Consider the following 13346-nt stretch of genomic DNA (forward strand, 5'->3'; position numbering starts at 1 on the left):
AATGTTATCGTTGTGATAGTACTTCGCATTTAGGTTCTAGCAAATGTTGCTCTGCATTGAAACAAAGGTGCTCAAATTGTAATATTGTAGGATATTATGCTAAAGTATGTCACACGAAAAAAGTCTGCAAAAGTAAAATGTGTTGAAGGTGAATAGACTAGTTCTAATGATGAAGAGCAATTGGTTAAAAAGCTCTCTTCTCATATAATCACGAATACTAAGGACATTGGTAGCAGTGATTATGGATCTAGAGAGTTATTTTTACTAAATATTATTGATAAGAAAGCAGATAACAAAAAAAAACATTATGCTTAATATCTTTTGGTTTCTATGGATTTCTGTTGCACGACGCAGTAATGGTAAATTGAGGCTTTGTATCGATTTGAGACATTTGAACAACAATATTGTAGTGGATAAGTTTCCCCTGTCAAAAATTTCTGAAATGCTTAGTTTAATTAAAGATGCTAATTGGTTTAGTTTTCTACTATAGACTTATCTGCGGCCTATCATCAGATTCCCCTCACTAATGACAGTAAACCTTTAACTGCTTTCATAACACCTTCAGGGTGTTTTCAGTATAAACGTTTACTCTTTAGCCTTGCTTCTGCTGCAGCAATTTTTCAAAGATTGATGCATCAACTTTTCAGGAAGTTTGACAAAGTACGGTGTTTCCAAGATGACATTTTGGGTTTTGGAAAGGATAAACAAGAACATGATAGTACGCTCAAGAAAGTGTTAAGTGTTTTAGAACAAAAAGGCTTAACTGTTGAACACACAAAATGTCAATTTGCTGTGAAGTCTATTGCATATTTAGAACATGTCATCAGTGGCAAATGTTATCTACCAGACCTGTTTTGGTGGATTCTGTATTAAATGCTCCTCATCCTAAGAATAAGGATAAGGTACGTTCATTTATTGGATTATGGGAATTCTACTCCAAATTTGTCCATCATTTCTCAAGTAAGATTTTCAACATCCGCCAATTACTCAAAAACAAAAATAAGTTCCATTGGTCTGTAGATTGTGATAAAGATTTTGAAGATATCAAGAAATCGATTTCTAATGCACCAGTGCTTTTGATCCTGAACTCAAAAACTTTAACACTGTTTACACAAGTAACAAAGGTTTAAGTGGTGTACTTTCCCAAGTCAACCAGGAAGGAAAGGAGTTCATTATTGCTTAAGCTTCTTGTGCTCTTTCACCAACTGAAGAAACATTTTCTGTAATAGAAAAATAGACTTTGGCCTGCATCTGGTCTCTTGAACACTTCAGGGGCATTTGTATAGGGTAAACCATGCATTCTTCGCACAGATCACAAACCATTGGTGAAACTTTTGACCACAGAAGGATTATTTAATGCTTCTCCTAGGATTACTAGGATGTCATTAAGGTTGCAAGACTACATCTATAAAATTGTTTATGTGCCTGGAAAGGAGAATGTAGTGGCAGATTGTCTGTCACATATGCCAACTAATTTGTTAGACAGTTCAGACCATGAATGGGAAAATATCCAAGTTGCATTGCTTCACGATCAAAGTTTACCTAACATTGATAAAAACAAATGGAAAAAGTTTTATGAGAAAGACAATATATTACAGGAAATGTTTATTTTTATTGCTAATGGTTGGCCATCTAAAATAGTTTGCCAGACGAACTTAGAAAATTGTGGGAAGTCTGTGATGAACTGTCTACATTGAATGGAAATATCATGAGGGGAGACAGAGTCATTCCTCCACAACTTAGAGAGGATATTATAAAATTGTGTCATGAAGATCATAGTGGTGTAGTTAAAACTGAGCAAAAATAAAGCAATGGTACTTGTGGCCGGGAATGGATTTAGCTGTTGAAAGGTCCATCAAAAATTGTGTATGGTGTGCAAATTCAGATAAAACGCTTGTTACCCGTAAACCGCCTATGGCTGAACCAATAATTCCAAAATCACCATGGCATACCATAGCAATTAATATAATGGGACCCATTGGTTCTTAGGACAAATATCTGTTGGCTGTGATTGACCTTTTCTCAAGGTGGCCAGTTGTAAAAATGGTTGATAAATTGGATTCTGAAGAAGTTATTAGGTTTTTGGACGGTGTTTTTGTTGGTGAGGGACTTCCTGCACTAATTATTAGTGACACTGGTGTTCAATTTCCTTCTGAATTTGCAAAAAAATATTTTGATAGAGTTGGCATAAGACATTGTACCACATCATTGTACAGCCCAAGTGGAAATGGCATGATTGAACACTTTAACAGGGTATTAAAAAATGCCATACAATCTGCCTTTAGTAACAATAGCGATTGGGAGTTGCAATTGTTCAATACTGTTTGGATGTATAGAACCTCTCCCCATGAGGTTTTAGGGGTGTCACCATTTGAGGTCATGAGAGGGAGAACAGTTCGTACTAAATGTAAACAGGAATGGATGTTTGATGTTCACAAATCCAGTGTATCCATGGATGTTCTAAGGTCTAGAATTGAGAACAAGCCCCTGAAAAGCAAGGAGGTGTAAGACCTTAAGCATAATACCAAATCATGTGACATTTGTGTGGGTACTTGGGTTAAAGTTAAAAAACGTAGGTAGGTGAAGAAAGGGGAAAGTCAATATTCTGAACCCATGAAGGTTATTAACATTTTTTTGCCATGCTGTGCAATTAAATGATGGGAAAGTATGGAATTTAAAACGCATTGCAATTCTTAAAAGTGAAATTCAATTATACAAGAAAAGTTAATCTCCATCTGTGTCAAGGAAAGCATCTCAGTATTTTAATATTGATGATGATCTTATTTACAATGATTCAGATTGTAACCAATATCACTCAGTCTGTTGTTCATGCTGATACCAGTGTTAAATGTCATGCTACTGAAGAATCTTCTATTGCTGGCAATGGTGACTACTCTGCTGTTGAATTTTCTTTTGTGGAGAGCAGCATGGTTGATACTAGTGTTAGTGCTGAAGCATCTGGAACAGTGGTTAATGCTGGAACAGTGTTTGATGCTGGTGTCTCAGTAGAAACAACTAGGGTTACTGATGATGTGGATGGTGCAACTGTAATCACAACTGGTGCAACTAATGTCACTGATGATGATAACAGTACAGCAGCAGTTACTACTAATATTTGTACTAATTATGTTAGTGATCGCTCTGTACGCACTCACACAAAACCAAAATGGTTGGAAGATTATATCTGTGATGACCAATCTAACTGAATAGTTTTTTTTTTTTTTTTAATGATTTCTTTTAGCTGTATTGTATTATGATTTTATATATTTATTAAGGGGGAAGATGTGTTGTGTTCTCTTTAAGTTAATCTTAAATGTACGCACTCACACAAAACCAAAATGGTTGAAAGATTATATCTGTGATGACCAATCTAACTGAATAGTTTTTTTGTTTTTTTAATGATTTCTTTTAGCTGTATTGTATTATGATTTTATATATTTATTAAGGGGGAAAATGTGTTGTGTTCTCTTTAAGTTAATCTTATCTCGTGCCTATGCAAGAGGAATATCTTTGTTGTGTATCTTTAAGCTATTTGTTACCTCGTGCCTATGCGCGAGGAATGTTTTCCAGTTAACTCGCTTGTTGGATTCTGAATATATGTTTCATACTTCAGTCGTTCTTTCTGACAACCGGCATTTCTGATATGCGGTTAGCGAGGAAGAGGTACTGAAGATGGTGTGCTCCGTCGATACCTATTTCATGGAATAAATCTTTCAAATCGGCTTGGATTGTGAAGTCTTTTACTTAACACTTGCTATTGTTGTGTGCCCTTGCTCTATGTGATTTCATTTGAAATGGGAAGATCGTAGATGGGGCGGGGGATATCTCTATCACTGGTATCGACTGTGGATTTCTTAGGGTAGTATTTCATTATTTCAGGGTCTTTAATTCAGTGTCTCATTGAAGGGGCACTTTTATCAATGCAGTATTGTTGGGCGCTCAAAGATATGTGTATTTTCATAATGGTGTTTTATAATCATTGTAGAGAATTTTGAGAAGTTAGCCTGAATATGTTGTATGACAAGTGGAGTAAAAGTCAAGTTTCTTAGTTGGTTGGAATGCACTGTTGACTTTTTCGATCTTATTGTTTATAAAGAACAACACATTTTCTAGTATTTTAATCAATAGGCAATATCATTTGGAAACCCTATCACCAATAATACAGAGGATCAAACTTTTGTTCTATTTTCTTATGTTTATTAAGAAAAGAAATCCCCTCAATTACTTATTAATTATTCTTGTTTCTTTTAAAACAAATACATTAAAATGTCATTATTGAAATTCGGTGTCTATACAGTGTTGACTTTCCCACTCTCAACACATTTGGGGTACTAAGTACATCCTTAGGTGAGTCAAAGTTGCAGCATGACACTAACATATACCATTTATGCAGAAGCACTCATCAGTACAGACCTTAGACTCAAGCTTATTTTATCCCCCCATAAACCATCTCTTACAGTAGTTACGTCATAAGAGGAGATAGTGTCATGCGTCACACAAAAGGCACGAAAATTCAAGCACAACATTATGCAACCTGCTTATCTAGAAATGTAATCTACCCAGTAAAGCCCAGAGTGGAAAAGCATTGTGGGTCAGACTATGAGTATGTTTAAAACCAGAATGTCCCTGTAGCTACATAGGAGGTAAGCCAACTGACTGTTGGAGCCCACTTCCTTGTCTACAGCATAATTGGCAACAGGTACAGACTTTTTGCTTTCCTCACAGTTTTCAAAAAGCAGGTAAAGTTTTCTTCTGTTCTCTCACTGGTCCAGAAAGTGTTCTGCTGTGTTGTGTGTGAGGTGCCAGCGTTGTAAGTGTCCCTAGCCTTTGGGAGAAGACTCCAGGACACTCTCCAACCAACACAGATACCCTTTCCTTTTCCAGAACACAGGGGCATATTACCAACCAGTAGCAATATTTATCGCTAACTAGGCATAGCAACGATTTTTTTATCGCTAAGCATCACCGGAAATTATCGCTGAGATAACGTGCTATTAGCAAAGTTTATCTCCAAAGCGATAATTTTTCCGGCGATAGCGTGAATATTGCTGAGAATACAGCGATATTCACGCATTAGCGATGAAATTCTCTTAGCCATGTTATCCACCTCCCATTGGTTAACATGGCTAAGAACTGGTCTGAGCAGGCGTTAGTTTTGGCGATAGCGGGAATATTTCCATTGCTACGCCCGCCTTGCTAATAGGCGATAGCGACGTTATATATAGGTGAATGTCGCTGAAAATACAGCCATATTCACGCATTATCGCTAACAGAGTCTTAGCCATTATTTCCACCTCCCATTGGATATAATGGCTTAGAACTGGTCTGAGCAGGCGTTAGTTTTTGGAGATATTCACTCTTAGCGCGAATATTTCCATCGCTACGCCTGTGTTGGTAATAGGCAATAGCGATGTTAGCGACTGCTTTCAGTCGCTAACAGGTTGGGTACGCCCACTTTGCATGTCATTAGCGATAATATCGCTGACATGCAAAGCGGGCCCCAAACCTCTCGCTATCGCCTAAAAGCTGTCGCGACAGCTTGCTAATATAGCGATAGAATTATCGCCGCTTAGCGGCTGAAAACGGCCGCTAAACTGGCGATAATTGCCTATCACCCCCATGGTAATATGCCCCACAATTTTTACCTTCCTGCATATTATCCCACTGTGCTCTATTCTAATGCAACTGGTTTAAATATTAATTGCATTGGCTTGCTGAAACAGCAATATATTGCTTTGTCTTCTTCTAATCAGGCTTGTCTTTTGTTTATATTAGTCTGACTTACCACTTTAATGGATTCTGCCGTTGTTTACTTTCGTTTAATGTCTCGTCACTTTCCAGTTTCACAGCTGAACATTTAGGGCCTTATTCAGAGTGCCCCAGGAAATTTCAATGGGAGTTGGTAGCAGGAGTTACCAGTATCAATGAAATTGCAAGTTAAAAAGCAGGCCAAAATCTCCCAGTGGAGCTTCAGAGGAAAAACATGCAGTAACCTCCACACCAATTCAAAGTGTTAAGTATAATGAGGCTGTTTCCCCATCCCCTCTCCAGGCTGTGCAAATGCCTTGTAACCGAGGGGTAATCCCGCCTTTAGTAGCATTTCTTACAATGCTGTTTTTCACTGACTGTTTTCTCACAATTTGCCCTTGTGATAGCAATGCTCGGAAACTGCGGAGCTCTTTATGTATGTTATGAATCCTCTTCTCCTGTACTCCCTTCAAGAATTTTCGATGTGAGCAGTCTCGCTATCTAGGCTTTATGCATATTATGCAATGCCTTACCTCTCTATGGGGCATATTATCAAGACAGGCTAAAATTATCGCCGCTTTTTCGGCAGGAAACTGCCGCTAAAACGGCGATAATGGGCTTGATAATATGCTCTTTAGAATTCTAATTGAAGCCCATGTTAGATGTCCTTCATATCTAACACGGGCTTCAATTGGGATTCAATAGAGCATATTATCAAGCCCATTATCGCCGTTTTAGCGGCAGTTTTCTGCCGCTAAAGCGGCGATAATTTAATCGCCTGTCTTGATAATATGCCCCCATGTGCTCTCGTACTCTTTGGAGCTGTTTACGGTCGGTATAAAACATAGTAGGCTTAATTCACATAATTGAATACTTACATCACCACCGAAGGCAATTTTTCTTCCCCTCCTTTTATATATTGACAAAATCATGCTCTATAACATGAGCAATGAAGCAACATTCATCCTAAAGGGTTCAGAGAAATGGAAGGGTTAATGCACTACTTAGTGTAATGGTCTTCTCTAAAAGCTGAAATTAAATGAATCCCGGGCCGTTTTAATCAGAAACATTCATATCTTGCATTCGTGAAGGTCAAACTTACAAAAGTCTATTTTATCACACCCACCATTCTTCTAAAAATAATTGCTTTCAGGTTCTGAGTTGACCCTAAAGTAATCTAATTGCAGACTAAAAAGGTGCACTAAGGGTATGAAAAAGCATGCAATCTAATTCCGTATATTTAGCACCAGTTAATAATGACCCTGTGATGAGTGATGTGTATATATTTAAAATGTAGAATGTACTATTTACCACTTTTCTAGATTTCTACATTTCTATACAGCAAAAGCAACCAAGGCTTACGGATCTCATAATAAGAAGTACATTGTGGCAGGAAACAGACAGATCATCAAATGGAAAGTACAAAAAAACGCTTTTCCTGTTTTGTTTTTTAATTTAATTACTGTGCTGAAAGGTTTTGGAGAGCTATACATGAGCACCAGTTACATTACAAAAAGATCACATTAATTTCTATTATTTTCTTCTTTGGGCACGAGGAGATTAAGCAATTTGCCCAGAATCACAAGAACCTCGATCCCCAGTTCCAAAGCCGGCAACTCTGGCTTTAATGCCACATCCTTTGCTACAGGGTTAACCCAAAACGCAGAGAACATCTATCGTCAACTATAATTCTTAATATGTTTAGACATCTACAAAATGGGTGGCATGAGCATCTTGCAAGAAAATAACAAGGTTACTAGGTCAAAAAAGCGAAAATATAATAAATCTATCACATGCAAACATTAATGGAGTCTCTCCTATTATTCATTTTTGCCATATATTTGTAATGCATTGCAGAACTTACATCTTCCGATGCCACTAAACACACTGATCTGGTTCTTGGCACCCTTTTAGGGTACATACTTGATGGCTGGTTGGATGTAGTTCGACCCAGTGCTTACTTTGCTCCAGTGGATGGACGTGGGGTCCTCCTGCACTTATTTTTGGGGAGGGTCACTTATTTTTCCTCATCAGGCTTTGACCCAGAGCAAGAGAGGAAAAACATATGAGGGTAAAGATGCAGATAGGGAAAGACTGAAAACTGTGATACAGTGAGAAAGCACGAACCTGCAAGAGTGGATACATGGTCTGGGAGTATATGAGGTGGAATAAAGAGGCAGGAGCAGTGGTGGCTAGTAGGGAATGGGGGTAGCGGGCAGGGGGAGAGTGAAGGGGGTCTTGAAAATATTTTGTAAAAACGCACTTCCCTTTTCCGCTGGCCACATCTCTCCTCCGCTTCTCTGCTCTTCCTGACTCCAGTCCAAAAGAAGATGCAGGAAGCACCCGGGCACACAGGCTCCCCTGAGCAAATCACAACGCTGCAGTGCAGCATTGTGATTGGTCGGAGCACCATGGATCAATACTCAGATCGGGACAGGGAGCTTGTGCATATTCACTACAAGGATGTCCATTAGAGCCTGTTATGGAATATGCAAAGTGCGCATAACTGCTTGGCCGGCCAAAGGGCCGGCAAAGTAGTCATGCTCACTTAGTGTGAATAGTGCACTCCTCCTCCCTGAGCCACCAGCCCCGCCCTGCAACCAAAAATAAAATGATAATAACGTTCAGTTATTATCATTTTATTTTTCCCTCATTCACTGCTCTAAGAGCAGTGGGGTGACAGTCCTCCGCCTTAGAGGAGGAGCCACCACTGAGCAGGAGGTGGAATCAAGAATATGCAGCTTTACATTCGGCATGCAGGCATTCATTGGAGCTAGTTGCAGGCTTCTGGGCAAAACTTTGGGCCTCATAACTTATCTTACAAATTATACACTGACTGTGTGCCTTGTATTGGAGGTGTTAAACGAGGTGCTTAACATTTAAAAATGTGGTTTAAACATGGGGTGGCAAACTTTACTGCTAAGTGAATGCCTGTCTTTAAGGAGTGGTCAGTACATCAAAGTTGAGAGAGTAATAGAATGCATGGCACGTGGTTGAGTGGAGTCCTCGAAGGAGAATATTCAATGGAAACACAGAAATCCAGCGTTCAAGACACTGTTGAATATTCAGGGTATGTAAGATTACACTAAACGGGAAAGCTTCTGTAGATACGCATTATACTTCAAACGTGAGGTAAGAAGTGGGAGAAGAATCAAAATTGTCAACCTGAGGTTCACAATCCAAGTTTCTCTCATGCTCCCAAACCCTTCCAAAGCAGACAAGTCCAATCTAGCAAGCCCTAGCAGGGTTCAAGATGCAGGTCTAGCCCTCTCTCTCAGGCAGCAGGGCATCAGGGCAGCAGAGTAGCACAGTAGCAGTTCCTCTGGCAGAGCAGCACAGCAGTCCTTCTGAGTCTTCCACAGGACCAGACGTGTTCTGAAGAGTTGAGTCTGATGGTCGACTATTGATACCTGATACCTACTTTGAAGTAGGAGAAGATTCTGAAGGTTTCCCCCTCAGAGATATATGGAATTTCCTGTCTCCCTGCTCTGGCCTCAGCTTGTCTGGGGTTGCAAAAGTGTAGTGTCAGGGGCGGAGCTTGCCTGCTGCGAAGATGGTCGCTTAAGTCGTTGGCTCCTCCGCCGCTCTAACAATCCTGAATAATATCCTGTGATACCAGTGCCTGACCTGCACCGGAACGCCGACAAACTGCGTCGGAATATAGGGGGCACATAATATGCGATTATTGCCCGTGGCCGAAGAAGGAAAGTGCTGCGGGACAAGGACGCTGCTCCGGAGCTGAGCGGAGGACTGCAGGAACCTCCGGTGAGGAGTGGCGGGCAGGGGAACCGAGCCGAGTGCGCTGTGCCGGCTGGGAGGCCTGTGACGGGCGCGGCGCCTCACCCGAGCCCCAGGCTTCAGTTGGGCCTCTGGACCTCCCGTACTCAGAGGCGCCGGCGGGAAGATATCGCTGTGCCTTTGCTGCCCCACTGCCTCACCAGCACATGTGAGGCCCTGCCGCCTACCAAGCTCTCGCGCTGAAGGGAGGATGCCAGCAATACACCGGAGCTGCGGGAGGCGTAGGGGAACTCGACATAAACGCAGTGCAGCAGTCGAGGGAATTGCGTGGGGAGCGCTCTGACGCCTGAAAGGGCTGCGGAAACTACGACACCCCATTGAAGCTCCAGGCTTTGATCTGGGCCTGGGGGCTAACACTGCATGAAGCGATATTGACCGGATACAGTATATTTGGGCCGTCTCATGGCATCCTACCCCCTTGCTGTGGTCCTGGAGTCTCTCCCCTTTGTATGGTGCAGTGGAAGTAGCGCCATTATACAAGGCCCCACAATACAGTCTCCTCCACCTATTGGAGGCCACGAAAATTAAAACTGGGAGGTGCGGGGGCAGCCACTGCGACGCTCAAGAAACACTGCGAGGGCTCTCTTTTCCCCCCTTGCCATGCTACAACTGAAGGGTTGACATGCTTTTCTGGAGGCAATTGTACTGGTGTGCTGTGTGGAACCCGGAGATTCGAGAACACAAGCGGATAGGCCGCCGAGAGAGAGACACGCCGAAAGGTGAGCCGCTGGCTTCGACAGGAATCCTCTCCTTTACCCTGTGATAATCCCACCTGGCGGGGCCTAACACGAGTGAGCACCAACGTGAGGTTTGCGACAGGCATATGCCCCATGAGCCTACACCCTCATTGACTAAGCAGAACAGGCGGTGAGCGCTATCTGGCCTGGATCACTCCCCCGTTGTTGGTCCAGTTGTGGCGTACGCCCTACCACCGACGATCCAGGTGAACAGCGTAGCGTGTTGTAGTGCCTGAACACTTACTGGTAAGCTGCCACTTTCAGTCCAGAATTGAGGACTGCGTAGACCGCACGCACACTGCCTGCCCTAGTCTTGGGTCGCTAAGACCATAAGTGAACTTGGTGAGCTGATCTGACTGGCGCGGGAGCGATTTGCGTCGTCATAGGCCGCCCGGATCGCACGCAACCTAAGCTGTCGTTTGATAGTAGCAAAAAATCCAAAACCACAGACCCTCCTCCAAGTGACACGACTGATGGAGCTGGGAACTCGGGTGAAGGTGATGCAGCTGACCCAAACATTTGCTGCATCTTAATGGCCATGGAGAAAAACTTGCAGGGTGGCATTCCCTCTCTGGGATCTAAAATGGACGCCCTCACGTACCGCATGGACCGGATGGCGGAACGGCTAGACAAACACGCTGAGCGCCTAGACATGTCGGAACGCAGAATAGGTGATGTAGAGGCGGCGCAGACGACTCTGGACTCTGAACATAAACAGCTGGGTAAGGTTATCCAACTTTTACAAGACAAGGCCGAAGATTTGGAGGCTTGTTCGTGCAGATACAACATACGCATCACGGGCCTTCCAGAAAACACCCAAACGGGCAACATGGAACTGTTTGTGGAATCGCTATTTAAAAAACTGTTAGGAGACACTGTCTTCTCAGAAATGTTTGTTATAGAACGTGCACACCGCACCCTAGGCCCGAGACCGAAGCCAGGGGCCCCACCGCGCCTCAATGTGGCAAAGCTTCTTAACTACAGGGATCGCGACACCACACTGCGACTGGCCCGAAATAAGCAACCGTTAAACTACAAGGGTAGCACGCTATCCTTGTTCCCGGACTTCACTGCCAAAGTACAGGAAGCTAGGCGCCAGTTTGTTCCCATGAAACACCAACTACGGGACCTTGGGGTCGATTATGCAATGCTATATCCTGCCAAATTAAGGGTTAACAGACAGGGCAGGTCCACTATCTTCACAGACCCGAGGGCGCTCCAGAAACCCATAAATGACAGGTGCAGGGAAACTCGAAATGCATCTAACCACGCAGGACTAGAAGAAGCATCTGAGGGATCCATGGAAGACCAGGAGTAAGACTGGACTTTACAACCAAGTAAGGCATTTGTACTCCAGCGCTCTGCGCAGTTGGGAGATTTTGTTTCTGTCTACTGAGAGTGCTGAACACGATATGAGTGGAGGTATGTGCTGGGATTGTACTCTACTGAAACCTCTTGGGCTGCAACTGGGAGGCTGGGACACATGGTGGTGCTGTGGGAGGGAGTGCTCTCCCACTAGAGACTTAACTGCAATGATTCCTTAGTTGTCCTTCGCTCTTGAACGCTACATGTGCATGATGCCTGGTAACCAGCGACCATACAGGGACATTGCATTTGCCTTAGGAAAGGTATATTGCTGCGCACTTTTTGTATAGCCTGTGCAGGGTATGATGCAGAAGATAGATGACACAGCGGGGAAGGTAGAGAGATGTAGATAACTTTGGCCGGCACTACGGCCCCATATTGCCATGGAAGACTGTTTGAAATTTAGGGGGGCACTGGCTATTACTTACCTTCTTCTTTACAGAGGCCGAGGAGCGGCGCGATGTGGCAGGAACATTGAATGGATACTGATATAGACTCATTATGAGCGAGCTACCTAAGCCCCTGTGTGTTGACCACATTTCCTTATGTTGCTCTCATCTCTGGGAGAATTGTTTTTGCTATGTGTTGATTTTTTTGCATTTGATAACGGGAATGGCGGGAGCGGGAGGGGAGAGAGTGTGGAGTTCGATTGAGAGGGGCGGTGGGGGGTGGGGAGTGGGGTGGGATTTGGGACGCGGCCGTGCTGGGGTTGGGCAAGCATGGGAGGGGGTCGGGGTAAAGTTCTATGACTTTTTCTAATTGTTGCTTATAAAAGAGAGAACATATTTTGTTGTTGTATGTTTGGACTTGAAATGTATTGGCGAATGCATAGATAGGCAGACACATTGGACGATGGCACGTACGATCACACTTCATTGCAAATGCGAATCACACCCTCCGCAATGACACAACGTACACATGAAAATGACACCATCACACTCCTGACATGGAACGTAAGGGATCTAAATGACCATAGAAAGGTCAGACGAGTATTGCAATACTTCTCGAGACATGCGATTGACATAGCCTTACTTCAAGAAACTCACTTGAGACCGGACAGCCCCACGCTGACTTACAGGGGGCTGCACAACAACACACACGCCGCTGGCTTCACCTCTAATGCCAGGGGAGTACTTACCTGGGTTAATCCAAAGTCCTCCCTGTCCATTACTCCTTTGGCCACTGATGCGGAGGGACGATACACTATCACGAAATGCACTGGTAAAGGTATGACCTTCCACATGGTTAACACATACGGGCTCAATTTTGACTGCCCCTCATTTTACTTAACGCTGGCCAGCAAGATTAAAGAGCTTGGTGAGGGACACGTCCTGTGGGGTGGAGATTTCAACATGACACGACAATTGGGGTTTGATCGCTTGGATGGCCCTGACAGACGACCCTCAGCCTCTGCCCGTGCGCTAGAGGCCGAGATGACCAGAATAGGTTTACAAGACATATGGAGAACTAGACACCCAACTCAAGGGGGGTACATGCACTACTCAATGCAACATAATATTCACACTGGTATAGAATATTGGCTTTGTTCCTTGGCCCTCCTCTCTGCGGTACAAGCTTGATTGGCGTTGCCCTACACCTACTCGGATCATTCCCCAGTTCTCGTTGCGATAATAGCCCCAACGTGCCGACCTCCACCGTTTTCGTGGCGCCTTCAGCTGTACGTGCTTCTAGACGACG

The sequence above is a fragment of the Lissotriton vulgaris genome, chromosome 4_1, assembly GCF_964263255.1.
Source record: "Lissotriton vulgaris chromosome 4_1, aLisVul1.2, whole genome shotgun sequence".
In the NCBI taxonomy this organism is placed as follows: domain Eukaryota; kingdom Metazoa; phylum Chordata; class Amphibia; order Caudata; family Salamandridae; genus Lissotriton; species Lissotriton vulgaris.